The sequence below is a fragment of the Pelodiscus sinensis genome, chromosome 8 (genome assembly GCF_049634645.1).
Source record: "Pelodiscus sinensis isolate JC-2024 chromosome 8, ASM4963464v1, whole genome shotgun sequence".
Classification (NCBI taxonomy): domain Eukaryota; kingdom Metazoa; phylum Chordata; order Testudines; family Trionychidae; genus Pelodiscus; species Pelodiscus sinensis.
In genome coordinates, this window is record NC_134718.1 from 56,773,113 (window position 1) to 56,786,578 (window position 13,466).

The 13,466-nt window shown below is 41.6% G+C and overlaps 1 protein-coding gene across 2 annotated transcripts in view; it reads right to left on the reverse strand.

The window, feature by feature from the left end:
- TACC2 (transforming acidic coiled-coil containing protein 2) overlaps positions 1-699 on the reverse strand; it is a 210,893-nt gene extending 210,194 nt beyond the window's left edge. For both annotated transcript variants that reach the window (XM_075935333.1, XM_075935331.1), the window contains exon 1: positions 579-699. The gene's annotated coding sequence lies outside the window, so the exon portion shown is untranslated. The remainder of the gene's footprint in view (positions 1-578) is intronic.
- Positions 700-13,466: the final 12,767 nt, after the last annotated feature.

Sequence of the window (13,466 nt, forward strand, 5' to 3'; positions counted from 1 at the left end):
AGGGAACCATTTTATAACTTTATCATTAAGAATATGGATTGACAATTTGCATAATATCCATTTTAAATGAATAGGCCGCTAATGTAATCACTGAAATACTTCACAGGAAACATATTTTTATCATTAGAGCATTGCAATTTTAAGTCAACAAGCAGCACTTTCTTAAATAAATCCTAGAGCTACTTCTGGCGTCTGAAAGAAATAAGAGCACTGGTGGAAGACAGACACAATAAAACTCCAATATTTGTAAGTTGCTATTTCTGTCAAATGTTTTCAAGGACCTGGTTTTGGACACAGCTTGTGACTACGTCTTCTAATAGTAGAAAAACTGCATCAAGAAGCTTTCTGCCTCCATTGTGCACATGTGTGTGCATGCACACCACTTCGTAGGTTGTATGGATTGTAAAACAAGTTAGGCAAGGTTATGAAATCATGTAACCTTTAAATGAGCCTTTAGTTTTGCTTGTAAGCAAAAAACTTTCCTGCAGGACTTATTGTAATGCCTAAAATTCCAATTAGCAGTTTCTAATCTGTACAATATTAAAATGAATGAAAAATATGATTTGTGATTTACTTACCCAGCTTCCTCCAAGAAGAATAAAAAGAAAGTAAAACCAACAATGACCCACTCTGTCCCTGATTTTATAACCCTCTGTACTGCTTTCCTTCCTGTTGGTGTATGGATCCCCTTTCCCTTGGGATCACATGAAAGTGTTCTATTAATGTGAATTGGCTTGTGTTTGAGAACACTATGTTGGATGGCAACAAAGTGTAAGGAATCTGATCCTAGGAGCTCTCTGGCTATGACATATCAGTTCTCAGTTGATGGATGAACAACTTGAGAGGCAAGCAGCCCCCAACTACTGCAAACTGAGTGCAGTCTGTTTTCTCTTTACCTATTTAAAAGAGCGGTCAAGTTCTCATACAAGTTTAATTCCATACGAGTTTCACCCACTACCTTTCTGGCCTATGGCTTTACTTGGTGGCTTTAAAATATTTTCCTCACTTAATGAACATATTTTGGTGAAACATGATATAAGCAACAGGAGTTCTCTGGGTTAGGACTTCAGGATTGGGTCCTAATAAAAGAGCACACATCATACCACTATTTTTAGGACTGGACTGCAAATCCAAGTGTGTGGGGGTTGTGGGGAGATTGAGATTCATACCAAGGTTGTAGAGATTGTGTCTCCACTGGAATTAGAGACCATTCCCTAATATCACAAATAACTTTTAAAGGTGTGTTGTAGTGGCTTTGTTTAAGCACCTTCTGAAATGGTTTATTGCTGAAATGAAATAAAACATTTACCAAGACAGAGGCATTTAACTGCCTCATCAGATACACAGACAAAAGTCAGCACAAAACATTAAAACATTATCTATTTCACAGGAGTGTTAAGGCTTAACCAATTGGTTGATGATACCATAAATGAGTCACAATAAAGACAAATACATGAATACAAACTATCTTACCATAAACTTATTGTTAGCATGTCAAAGTTCAACGCATAGGTATCAGAATAATTGCCATACTATTTACCAAAAATTGCAACTCAGGAAAAGCACTAGCTGGATCCTAAAATAACATCCTGGCATTGCTGCTGCTTCTTAATTCTCTTTAAAACATGAGTACAGAGTGTGGAATATCTAGCCAGTTATTAGGTGGTTATTCTCTGCACCTTTATGAATTATTCATGTACTGTATCTACATGAGAGAAGGAAGAAGAAAAGTGGGTTTGTACCTTTCTAAGATGTGGATTCCAGGGAAATAGATGAAGGCTTTGAGTATTCCGGTCTCTGCCAGGATGATCACTTTATGTTATCTTAACAACCTTGTTGTTAACAACCTTTATTCAGTTCATTATTTTTTTCCTTTTGAAAAAGAAATTCCTGGGGCCCATTTGAAGGGTTTATCCTTCAAGGTGCTGAGTGCTCTTCCCTGAATTTCCAGCGCCTCACAAGATTGGGCCCTAAGTTTGCTTGAGTTCCATCAATAACTGGTGATCCTCATCCTCAAAAAATACCTATTGAGATTGACTATGTATATGATGATTTGATGGGCTATAACCTAACCCACTACATGGAAACAATATCTGGAGGCAGAGTTTCACCCTTCACTGATGTGAACTGCAAATGAGGAAAGGGAAGAATCAAGTTATATGACTCTATACTGGAACAAAGCTAGAAGTGTTTTTAAAAAAGATTTCGGTGCCAGTTAAACAGCCTCATTCCATTCTCACTTGCAAAGCTGTTCTTTGAGGGGCAATCCTTGAACTTGGCCTAAACACCCAATAAAGGACAGGAGTAATCTGTAAATCAGAAAAATGTTTTAATAGACTTCTCCAGTTTATAGTACTTAAAGAGAAGTGTGACATTTATTCAGTACCAGGTACATTTCTTATTTTCTCTTCTTTCTGAATATGCATTTTTGGGGGCACACACAAGAGAAATGTGAAAAAAAGCTTTAAAACCCTACGTAACTTCTGACTAGGCAATGAGGTAAGAGAGTCTGTTGTTTAAAATCTGTTTTTAAAAACTCCCTGGCTATGTCTACACTCGTGACTTCCTGCGCAAGTACAGCCGTTCTTGCGCAAGAACCCGCAGAGCGTCCACATTGCCCGCCCGCTCTTGCGCAGGGAAATTTACAGTACGGCATGGTAAGGGAGGGGTTCTTGCGCAAGAACTACACTCTTTTCTTAACAGGTGTAAGCTCTCTTGTGCAGGATCTCTTTCACAAGAGGGCAGTGTGGACGCTCAGCAGGGATTTATTGCACAAGAAAGCCCTATGGCTAAAATGCCCATCAGAGCTTTCTTGCACAAGAGAGCGTCCACACTGCCATGGGCGCTCTTGATCAAAAGCACAGCTCCCACGTGGCATTGTGGATGTTTTCTTGTGCAAGACCTCTGTGGGAACAGGGTTTATAAAGACAGGAATTTAGACCAGAGAGAAATGGCTGCAGTTACCTGTGGGAGAAGGAATATGTCTTTGGTGGCTACAGTATGTGGGAAGCATCCAGTTATTGCTTTTACCATGAGCTTTTTCTTTACCTTTTAACTCCTTTTCCCCTTCTCTGGTTAGACAGCCTCACAACTCCCCCAATGGAATGAGGAAGGAGCCAGAAAGTAAGGAAAGGCCTCAGGGAAAAGGTGTTAAGGAACAAACCTTAGTTATTGAATTGATAGTCCTTGAGTTGGAACTCAGGCCCCGTCTACACGGGGCTTTTTACCGACAAAACCTCTTCTGCAAAAAAAATTGGAAGAAGATATGCAAGAGAGTGTGATTTTCATATCCTCTTCTGCAAAAAAAAGGCAGTGTAGCTGTAGCCCCAGAGCAGATGTCAGGCCAGGGTTCTTCTTCCAGCCACTCAGGAAGAAGTACTATGGGACTAGTATGACAACTCTCAAACTGGGGTCTGGTACTCCAGAGCATCTGTAGGCTATGTCCAGACTACAGAGTTTTTCTGGGATACCTCCGGTATCCCAGAAAAGCTCTGCCACATCCAGGGAATATGTCCACTTTCTCGGAACAATTTCTGAAAAAGCAGGTATGTTCTTTTGGCATCCCTGTATTCCTCTCAGTGAGAGGAATAAGGGATGTTTTGAAAGATTTTTTTTTCCACAATTTGCCCCTTTGTAGATGGGACAAATCTCAGAAAAGCCTCTTCAGAGAAAAAAAGCAGAAAAAAAATACGTAAATTCATAGAATCATAGAATAATCGGACTGGAAGGGACCTCGAGAGGTCATCGAGTCCAGCCCCCCGCCCTCAAGGCAGGACCAAGCTCCGTCTGCACCATCCCTGACAGATGTCTATCTAACCTGTTCTTAAATATCTCTAGAGAGGGAGATTCCACCACCTCCCTTGGCAATTTATTCCAATATTTGACCACCCTGACAGTTAGAAATTTTTTCCTAATGTCCAATCTAAACCTCCCCTGCTGCACTTTAAGCCCATTACTCCTTGTCCTGTCCTCAGAAACCAAAAGGAACAAATTTTCTCCTTCCTCCTTGTGACACCCTTTTAGATATTTGAAAACCGCTATCATGTCCCCCCTTAATCTTCTTTTTTCCAAACTAAACAAGCCCAGTTCATGAAGCCTGGCTTCATAGGTTATGTTCTCTAAACCTTTAATCATTCTTGTCGCTCTTCTCTGTACCCTTTCCAATTTCTCCACATCTTTCTTGAAATGTGGTGCCCAGAACTGGACACAGTACTCCAGCTGAGGCCTAACTAGTGCAGAGTAGAGTGGCAGAATGACTTCACGAGTTTTGCTTACAACACACCTGTTGATACAACCTAGAATCATATTTGCTTTTTTTGCAACAGCGTCACACTGTTGACTCATATTCAACTTGTGGTCCACTATGACCCCTAGATCCCTTTCCGCCATGCTCCTTCCTAGACAGTCGCTTCCCATCTTGTATGTATGGAACTGATTGTTCCTTCCTAAGTGGAGCACTTTGCATTTCTCTTTATTAAACCTCATCCTGTTTACCTCTGACCATTTCTCTAACTTGCTAAGGTCATTTTGAATTATGTCTCTATACTCCAAAGAAGTCGCAACCCCACCCAGTTTGTTATCATCTGCAAACTTAATAAGCGTACTTTCTATCCCAATATCTACATCATTGATGAAGATATTGAACAGTACGGGTCCCAAAACAGACCCTTGAGGAACTCCACTTTTTATCCCTTTCCAGCAGGATTTAGAACCGTTAACAACAACTCTCTGACTACGGTTATCCAGCCAATTATGCACCCACCTTATCGTGGCCCTATCTAAGTTATATTTGCCTAGTTTATCAATAAGAATATCATGCGAGATCGTATCAAATGCCTTACTAAAGTCTAGGTATATGACATCCACCGCTTCTCCCTTATCCACAAGGCTCGTTATCTTATCAAAGAAAGCTATCAGATTAGTTTGGCATGACTTGTTCTTCACAAACCCATGCTGGCTATTCCCTATCACTTTATTACCTTCCAAGTGTTTGCATATGATTTCCTTAATTACCTGCTCCATTATCTTCCCTGGGACAGACGTTAAACTGACCGGTCTGTAGTTTCCTGGGTTGTTCTTATTCCCCTTTTTATAGATAGGCACAATATTTGCCCTTTTCCAGTCTTCTGGAATCTCCCCTGTCTGCCATGATTTTTCAAAGATCATAGCTAAAGGCTCAGATACCTCCTCTATCAGCTCCTTGAGTATCCTGGGATGCATTTCATCAGGACCTGGTGACTTGCTGACATCTATCTAACTTTCCTAAGTGATTTTTAACTTGTTCTTTGTGTATCCTATCTTCTAAACTTACCCTCTCTCTGCTTGTATTCACTACGTTAGGCACACCTCCAGACTTCTCGGTGAAGACCGAAACAAAGAAGTCATTGAGCATCTCCGCCATTTCCAAGTTTCCTGTTACTGCTTCTCCCTCCTCACTAAGCAGTGGGCCTACCCTGTCCTTGGTCTTCCTCTTGCTTTTAATGTATTTATAAAAGGTCTTCTTGTTTCCCTTTATGCCTGTAGCTAGTTGGATCTCAGTTTGTGCCTTTGCCTTTCTAATCTTGCCCCTGCATTCCCGTGTTGCTTGCCTATATTCATCCTTTGTTATTTGTCCTAGTTTCCATTTTTTATATGACTCCTTTTTTATTTTGAGATCATGCAAGATCTCCTTGTTAAGCCAAGCTGGTCTTTTGCCATATTTTCTGTCTTTCCTACACAGCGGAATTGTTTGCTTTTGGGCCCTTAACAACGTCCCTTTGAAATACTTACAACTCTCCCTAACCCTAGGGAACTGCAATTTGCATATCTTTTCCCAGTAAAACTCTGCAGTCTAGATGTAGCCTAATTCTGATGATCAATTCCTTACCCTTCCTCCAAATGTCTCCTGCACATAGCAGCAGAACAGCTGTTAAGTGGTATGTATGCAGGAAATGCTGGGAGAGGGAGGGAGAAGGAAGAGTGGAGATGGGAAAGAAAGAGGAGAGACAGGAGTGGAGTTGGGGTTGAGTTCTGCCAGCACAAATTAGAAGCTGGCTTGGGGGTCTGTGATATTGGTTAGTGGATTTCTATACCAGTAAGTCTCTCATGGTGTGAGAGGTGGTTTGTGTCTTACTGGTGTATTTAGATGGCCTAAGCATGTGCCAGCAAATGAAGATAAAGTTGGGACTGATTTCAGGTCATCCAAATAGCAGCATCACTATTAGCACTAGGAACAAGTCACGTGGCTGTCCTGTAAAACAAATCTGTTTCTTTGTATGACATATCAATGGAGACTGCCGGATCCTGCACTTCAACCAAGAACAATGTAATTACTTACTGTTCCATTATATTGTTGTATGAAACAATCTGAACTTAAATACAGATTGAGGTATTGTGCCAGTGGCTAGAAACATGGTGTATGTATTACATGTCTACCAATTTGCCTGATGACAGAAGTTAGACTTACTGGCCTTTAATTACCAGGAGCCATTTTTTATATATATATATATATACACACACACACACACACCAGTGTTACATTAACTACCCTCCACATCTGGTACAGAGGATTTAAGTGATAGGTTACATAGCACAATTAGTAGTTATGTAATTTCATATTTGAATTCCTTCAGTACTCTTGGGCAAATACCATCTTGGTTTGGTGACTTATTACTGTTTAATCAATTTGTTCCAAAATGACCTCTATTGACTCTCGGTCTGGGACTTGACAACCTAAAAGAATGGCTTGGGTTTGGGGATCTCCCCCCACATCCTTTGTGGTGAAGACCAAAGCAAAGAATTAATTTAGCTTTCCTACAATAGCCTTATCTTCCTTGGTTGCTCCTCAACTGAGCTCCAGAATCACCCAGTGGCTCCATTATCTGTTTCGCAGGTTTCCTGCTTTTGATGTATTTAATTGTCATGCTATTTGTGTATGTGAGGCATGCAATGCATGCCCAAGGACCAGCTATGTCCATAAGACAATTCCATCCAGCATGAACGTGCATGGAGAATACCATTTTGCATGCAAATACAGAACTGCATGCCTGCCTAAATATCATTGCACGCCACTGTTATTATTGTTAGTTTGTGTCGTCAGTTAGGGTACGTCTACACTACAACGTTAATTCGAACTAACTTAGTTCGAATTAGTTAATTCGAACTAAGATAATTCAAACTAAAGGATCCAGACTAAAAAACTAGTTTGAATTAGCGTTTTGCTAATTCGAACTAGCATGTCCACATTAAGTGGACCCTGAACCAGGCTTAAGGATGGCCGGAAGCAGTGCCGGCAGGGCATCAGAGGAGGACTTAGAGCATGAAGATGCTGTCTCAGGCTAGCCGAGGGCTGTGCTTAAAGGGTCCCCACCCCCACCCCGGACAGACAGTTCTCAGGGGTGCCCCGCTTGCAAAGCAGTCCTGGCTTGGATTGCCCGGACTACCCACATTGGGCACATCACAGCACTTGGCCATCAGACCGGCTGCACTTGCCGAAGGCTGCCATCTGGGGAGAGGGAGCAATTGGGGGGCTGCAGGAGAGCTTCCACCCCCAGAAGCCCGCAGAGCCAGCCCAGTCCTCCCTATCGGGGGGCGCGTACCCCATTCCTCCCTCGCCTCCTTCCACTTACTCTTCCCTAGCGCCTTTTCTTGATGTACAAAATAAAGGACAATTGTGTTCAAAAATGGAATCTGTCTTTATTGAACAAAACTGGGGGAGACTGGGAAAAGGAGGTGGGAGAGGGGAAGAGAGAGGGTGGGAGAGGGGAGGGCAACTACAATGATGAGGGGTTGGGAACAGGTCCCATATGAAGAGATGCTAAAGAGACTGGGACTTTTCAGATTAGAAAGGAGGAGATGGAGGGGGGACAGGATAGAGGTCTCTAAAAGCAGGAGTTGGGTGGAGAGGGTGCATACAGAAAAGTTCTTCATTAGTTCCCATAAAGAAGGACTAGAGGACACCAAAGGAAAGGAATGGGTAGCAGGCTTCAAACTAGTAACAGAAAGTTGTTCTTCACAAAGCAAAGAGTCAACCTGTGGAACTCCTTGCTGCAGGAAGCTGTGAAGGCTAGAAGTAGAACAGAGTTTAAAGGGACGTGAGATCAAGTGATGGAGGTTGGGTCCATGGAGTGCTATTAGCCAGGGGGTAGGAGTGGTGTCCCTGCCCAAGGTTTGTGGAAGGCTGGAGAGGGATGGCACGAGACAAATGGCTTGGTCACTGTCTTCGGTCCATCCCCTCCAGGGTCCCTAGGGTTGGCCGCTGTCAGCAGACAGGCTACTGGGCTAGATGGACCTTTGGTCTGACCCAGTACGGCCATTGTAAGCTCAGGGCTCAGGGTCGGGGGTCTCAGTGGACCACCTGGATTTTCATGCACACCTGCTCCTAGGTGGCTAGGCTGGCAGCTCTCCTGCCCTAGCCGGCCACTTTCCTGTGCCTAGTGCGGAGGTCGTGGACGAGGTCCACGATGTCCGCACTAGCCCAGGCGGGTGCCCGCCTCTTGCGGTCCCGGGCAAGCTCCCGGGAGCCGCCAGCCTAGTCCCGGGAAGAGGTGGAGGGCTGGGAAGCATCGGGTGGGTGGCTCGAGCCGTGCCAGGTGCAGGGTCTGCTGGCTGGGTGCTGGCAGGCTTGCACCTGGCATGGGCACCGTAGCCAGCCTGAGCCCCTTTAAGGGGTCCGGGGCCGGGAGGGGGGCAATAGAGTTTCCCTGGTGTTGGTCAGAGTGGCCACCAGGGAAACCTGGGGAGGGCTAGCCTCCCACTAGTTTGAATTAAGCGGCTACACAGCCCTTAATTCAAACTAGTAAGTTCGAACTAGGCTTAATCCTCGTGGAATGAGGATTACCTAGTTCGAACTAAGCACTCCGTTAGTTCGAATTAAATTCGAACTAACGGAGCGCTAGTGTAGCGCCTATGAAAGTTAGTTCGAACTAACTTTGTAGTGTAGACATACCCTTAGTTACTCTTCAAGTTCTTTCTTGCCTTCAGTAAACCTGTTTGTGAATAATCTTTTTAAAAAGATGGTAGGAATTCTTGTGAATCAAACTGTACCTTTGCATTTTAGGAACTACATCAACTATTTATTTTAGTAAATTTTTGATAGTGATATTGGAATTCTGAAATGAAATTATGCAAACTTGTCAAAAAGACATTGGATTAAATGTTTGTTTTGCCTTATAACAATGTACCAAGCCAAATTCATTCCTGTTGTAATTCAACTCAAGTCATACATGATTTTTTTTAATTATTATTTTTGCCGCTGTTGCTCTGTGAGGTAAAAATACTACTCAAACTTAAGATTTTTAATGGAATTTACTAACCTGCATTTCTGCTGGCATTCATTGGGTATTTAGATCTTGATTCAGTCTTCACAAGCTTGTTTCTTTTCCAGCTGAACTTGAAATGGAGCACTCCTCTTCTCTGATGTTACAGGACTAGATAATAAATCAACAAATGTAGAAGAAAATGCTGTCTGAGTAATACATGGAGTAAAAATAAGTTTATAATTTGGGACTTTCCGATTGCATGTTGCTTCTTTTCTATCCTATGTATTCAGAAAGTGCTATCTGTAAATAAATATCTATGAAAGAATTAACTTGTTGTACTATAAAATAGCTACTATTTGAATCACAGAATACTCCAGCTTGAATTAATATAAATCATAAATGTCTTCTCGGCAACAAGTATAAATGATTTGTTATTGTTCTCAATGCTTGGAAAGGCTCCCAAATATGATAACCTCTATTGTAATTCTTTTAGCTGCAAATCATTCTTCTGCTTCTATTAAATTATATAAATAGGCATTAATGTTAAAAGATAGATCAGAGATCCCAGTCCTACAGATGCAAGTTCTATCTGAAAAAATTGGTTCAAAACTAGTACAAAAAGTAAACAGGTTTTAAATAACAAAGTTTTTAATTTTTAGTTCTCCGTGTTGATTGAGGATGAGATTACAGTACTTAGCACAACGTAATCCTGACCTAGTTAAATCCTCAAGAAACTATTGCTACTTCTATGTAAAATAGAGTAAGCAATGTTTTAAATTGTATTCTTTCTTGTACTCCCTTTTTTGGGATGGTTATTGACTCCTGTACACTAGTGATGGATAGGCTATTGAGTCAGAAGGCACAGCAAGTTGTAATTTTAGCTGTAACTTTACACTGTCACAATTTAAAGATCTATTTTGAAAAAAGATAGTTATTTTTCACTTTAAAATGGGTTCTTTACCTATAAGCCCATTCTGAGCAATAGAAGAGGATATTAAAGCTTTGAGATTTCATTATTCAGACTGTAAGCTTATTTAGGGAGGGTGGGGAGGACTGTCTTTGTGTTGTACCGTGGCTAGCACTACTGAAGATGTAGGCACTAGTTACGGAGGCACAAATCATTATTCCATAATTAAGACCAACTCTATTTCATTCTTTAATAAAGCAGGAATTAAACTTGATTCTTATTAATGTTTTGAAAATGTAAAGCAGTTATTCAGGTTACAGAATAAATTTGCTGAGAAATCACAACTAAAATTTGCTGTTACATTTAAAAGTGGTTTCCTTAAGAAATTCAGCTTCTGGGACAGTCTTTTCTTTGTCCAAAACTATAGTAAAGTATGCCTAGAACACAGACTCTTCCAACTTTCAAAACATTTGCATTAATCAGAATCTTGTGCACTGGCTGTATTTGGGGAAGTTATGTTATAGCTATGTTACTAAATATTCACTTATATAGTTATTATATATACTACACACAAGCTCAAGTCACTCTTAAGTAGGGGCATCTTAACAGATGTGACTTTCTTCCTCTCAATTAATTTGCATCCAACAGTTCTATTGGTTGTAATGAGGCCATGGAATGGGGCATACTGGACAATGACAAGCATTCTTATTAGAATGTTAGTTGGGGGGTAATTTTAACACTCAATTAATTCCAAGACCTTGTGTCAGGCCTGTGATTTCAGTTATCCTTATGCCTTCTTCTGAAGGTTTCCAATGAGGCTTATTCCCTTAGGTCAGAGGGGATTCATGCTATATTCCTTGGCTGTGTCTAGACTGGCTTTTGCGGAAAAACTTGACAGCTGTCTACACTGGCCACTTGAATTTCCGCAAGAACACTTACGATCTCATGTAAGAAATCAGTGCTTTTTGCGGAAATACTATGTTGCTCCTGTTCGAGCAAAAGTCCTTTTGTGCAAAAGCTTTTGCGCAAAAGGGCCAGTGTAGACAGCTCAGATTTGTTTTGCGCAAAAAAGCCCCGATGGCGAAAATGGCTTTTTTTGTGCAAAAGCGCGTCTAGGTTGGCACAAAGTGCTTTTGTGGAAAAGTGTCCGTGCCAATCTAGACGCTCTTTTCCACAAATGCCTTTAATGGAAAACTTTTCCGTTAAAAGCATTTGTGGAAAATCATGCCAGTCTCGACGTAGCCCTTGTGTCTGGTAAGGAACCCAGGAACAGGGGTTTCCAAACCAGGAACCTTAAGATAAGTAGTTTCCATTGGCCACTTTCCCACTACCTCCCTGGACTCCTTCCTACCATTAGCTTTTTCCCTCAGACTTTTCCTTAGTCCTTTTGTAATGAGCAATAGCTCCAAGGACTTCTCAGAGGTTTAGCTCTTGTCCCTATGTTAGCCACAGGCAGGGGCAGATATAGGGCACTGCGAGCGGGGCGGCCGTCCCGGGCCCCACGCTTCCAAAAGCCCTGCGCATGCGCCGTGGCAAAGGGGGGCCCTGCAAGATTATGCTGCTCTGGGCCCCGCAAAATGGTCATCTGCCCCTGGCCACAGGAGTTTATACCCAGTATTCTCAGACTTCCTCCTTCTAGTGGTCTCTCTGTTCTAGTCTTTCAACTGCTGTGTTGTACCAATAAAAGCAAGCAGGATCTTATGAGGGGGATAAGGCAAAAAGCCACATTTATTGTAAAGATAATAATAAAAAAGAAGAAAAGATAGAAGCAAACAACATTGTTTAACTACTTAACCCTTATACATATAAACATTCATTCATCCATTCATTCAGGTTCTGTGTATTTGTTATAGTTACCAGCCTGGAAGTTGCTTGTGACAGAATACTGGCCAGGTACTCTGTACACAAGTGATGGTAGTGGGGAGCAAAGTCCTGATCAGATGCGCATCTGAAGCTCCTGGTAGGCTAGCAGCAGAACCTTGGACTCTGATTCCATAGTTTTTTAGTCCAGTTCTTATAGGAATTTCTTCCTATGCCAGTCTATGGAAATTGCTGCATCATGCTGATGTCTCCAGGGTGCTGCCAGATGCTCGTCAGTGATCTCATCGGGTGGACCTCCAGTACTTGGTTTTCTCCACTTGACACCTTTTGGTTGCACTGGCACCTGATGCCTTCTTCAGCCCTTTGTTGCTGTATTCTCAGGCTGGCACCTCTCAGAACCATTCATTCATGTCCAAGCACTCTCTCTCTCTTACATACATTCCCTAATTAATGTTTCCCATACAGTATTTTGTATAATAATAAAAGTTGTAGTTACAAAAGTTTCTGGGTGGTATTGCTTAAAACATTCTCTGAGTGCTGAGTAAAGTTACAATGTTTTAAAGAGAACTGCCTCAATTATGTAACAATGCCCTTAGTCAATTACAGGGCTTGGCTCCCATAGCAGAGTTAGTGGCTTGACAATGCATTGTTACAATGTATCTCTGCAATGTCAATTTCAAGCAGCCCCTTGCACAAGCTTGAGCATGCCCTGGGACACAAAGGGGGGGCTGTTTCTGGCTACATAGGATTATATTCTTAACAGTTCTAAGTCACATGACCTAATACATTATATTCTAAAGGGGCAATAATAATAGTAAATCTAAACATTTAACTATCTTAACAAATAATAATAATAATAATAATAATAAATCTAAACACTTTAAGTTGTGGGGAACAAATTATGGGGAGTCACTTCCATTTGGGGGAATCACATTTTTAATACATTTATATGTTATCCCTACAACTGAACACTTGTTAATCTCCCAACTACTTCTTTCTGTGGCAGACATCCTTTCTCTAACACCACCTAATGTTATCTTTATTCATGCCTGACCCCTCTTTCAGGTGCAACCAGGTAGGGAGAATTGGCTTTTCATGTATATATTAACCCTGTCACAGGCTCCTTGGTGATACTGCAATTAAATAATTTCCTATAGCCAGATGTAGATTGTGGATATACATTGTAATAGATAACTTAACAAACAATAGTCTGGAGGAGTTTAGCCAGACAGCTACAGCATTATAAATGTCATTAGTGTGAGAACTTCAATGGGTGCATGAGAACCACTTAATGTTTGGGAATGCCTTTTGAATCATCAACATTGTGAATAGCGTAACACCCAGAATCACAAACATCATAGCACAGCAAACAAGATACAGCCAGTACAAAATGCCCAGCACTTGCATGAGTCATACTGTCCCTTGCAGGGAAATCCCAACTATCCTCCTTATCACCATCCTGTTGTTTCCTACAGAACACAGGCTGGACAATTTTTATT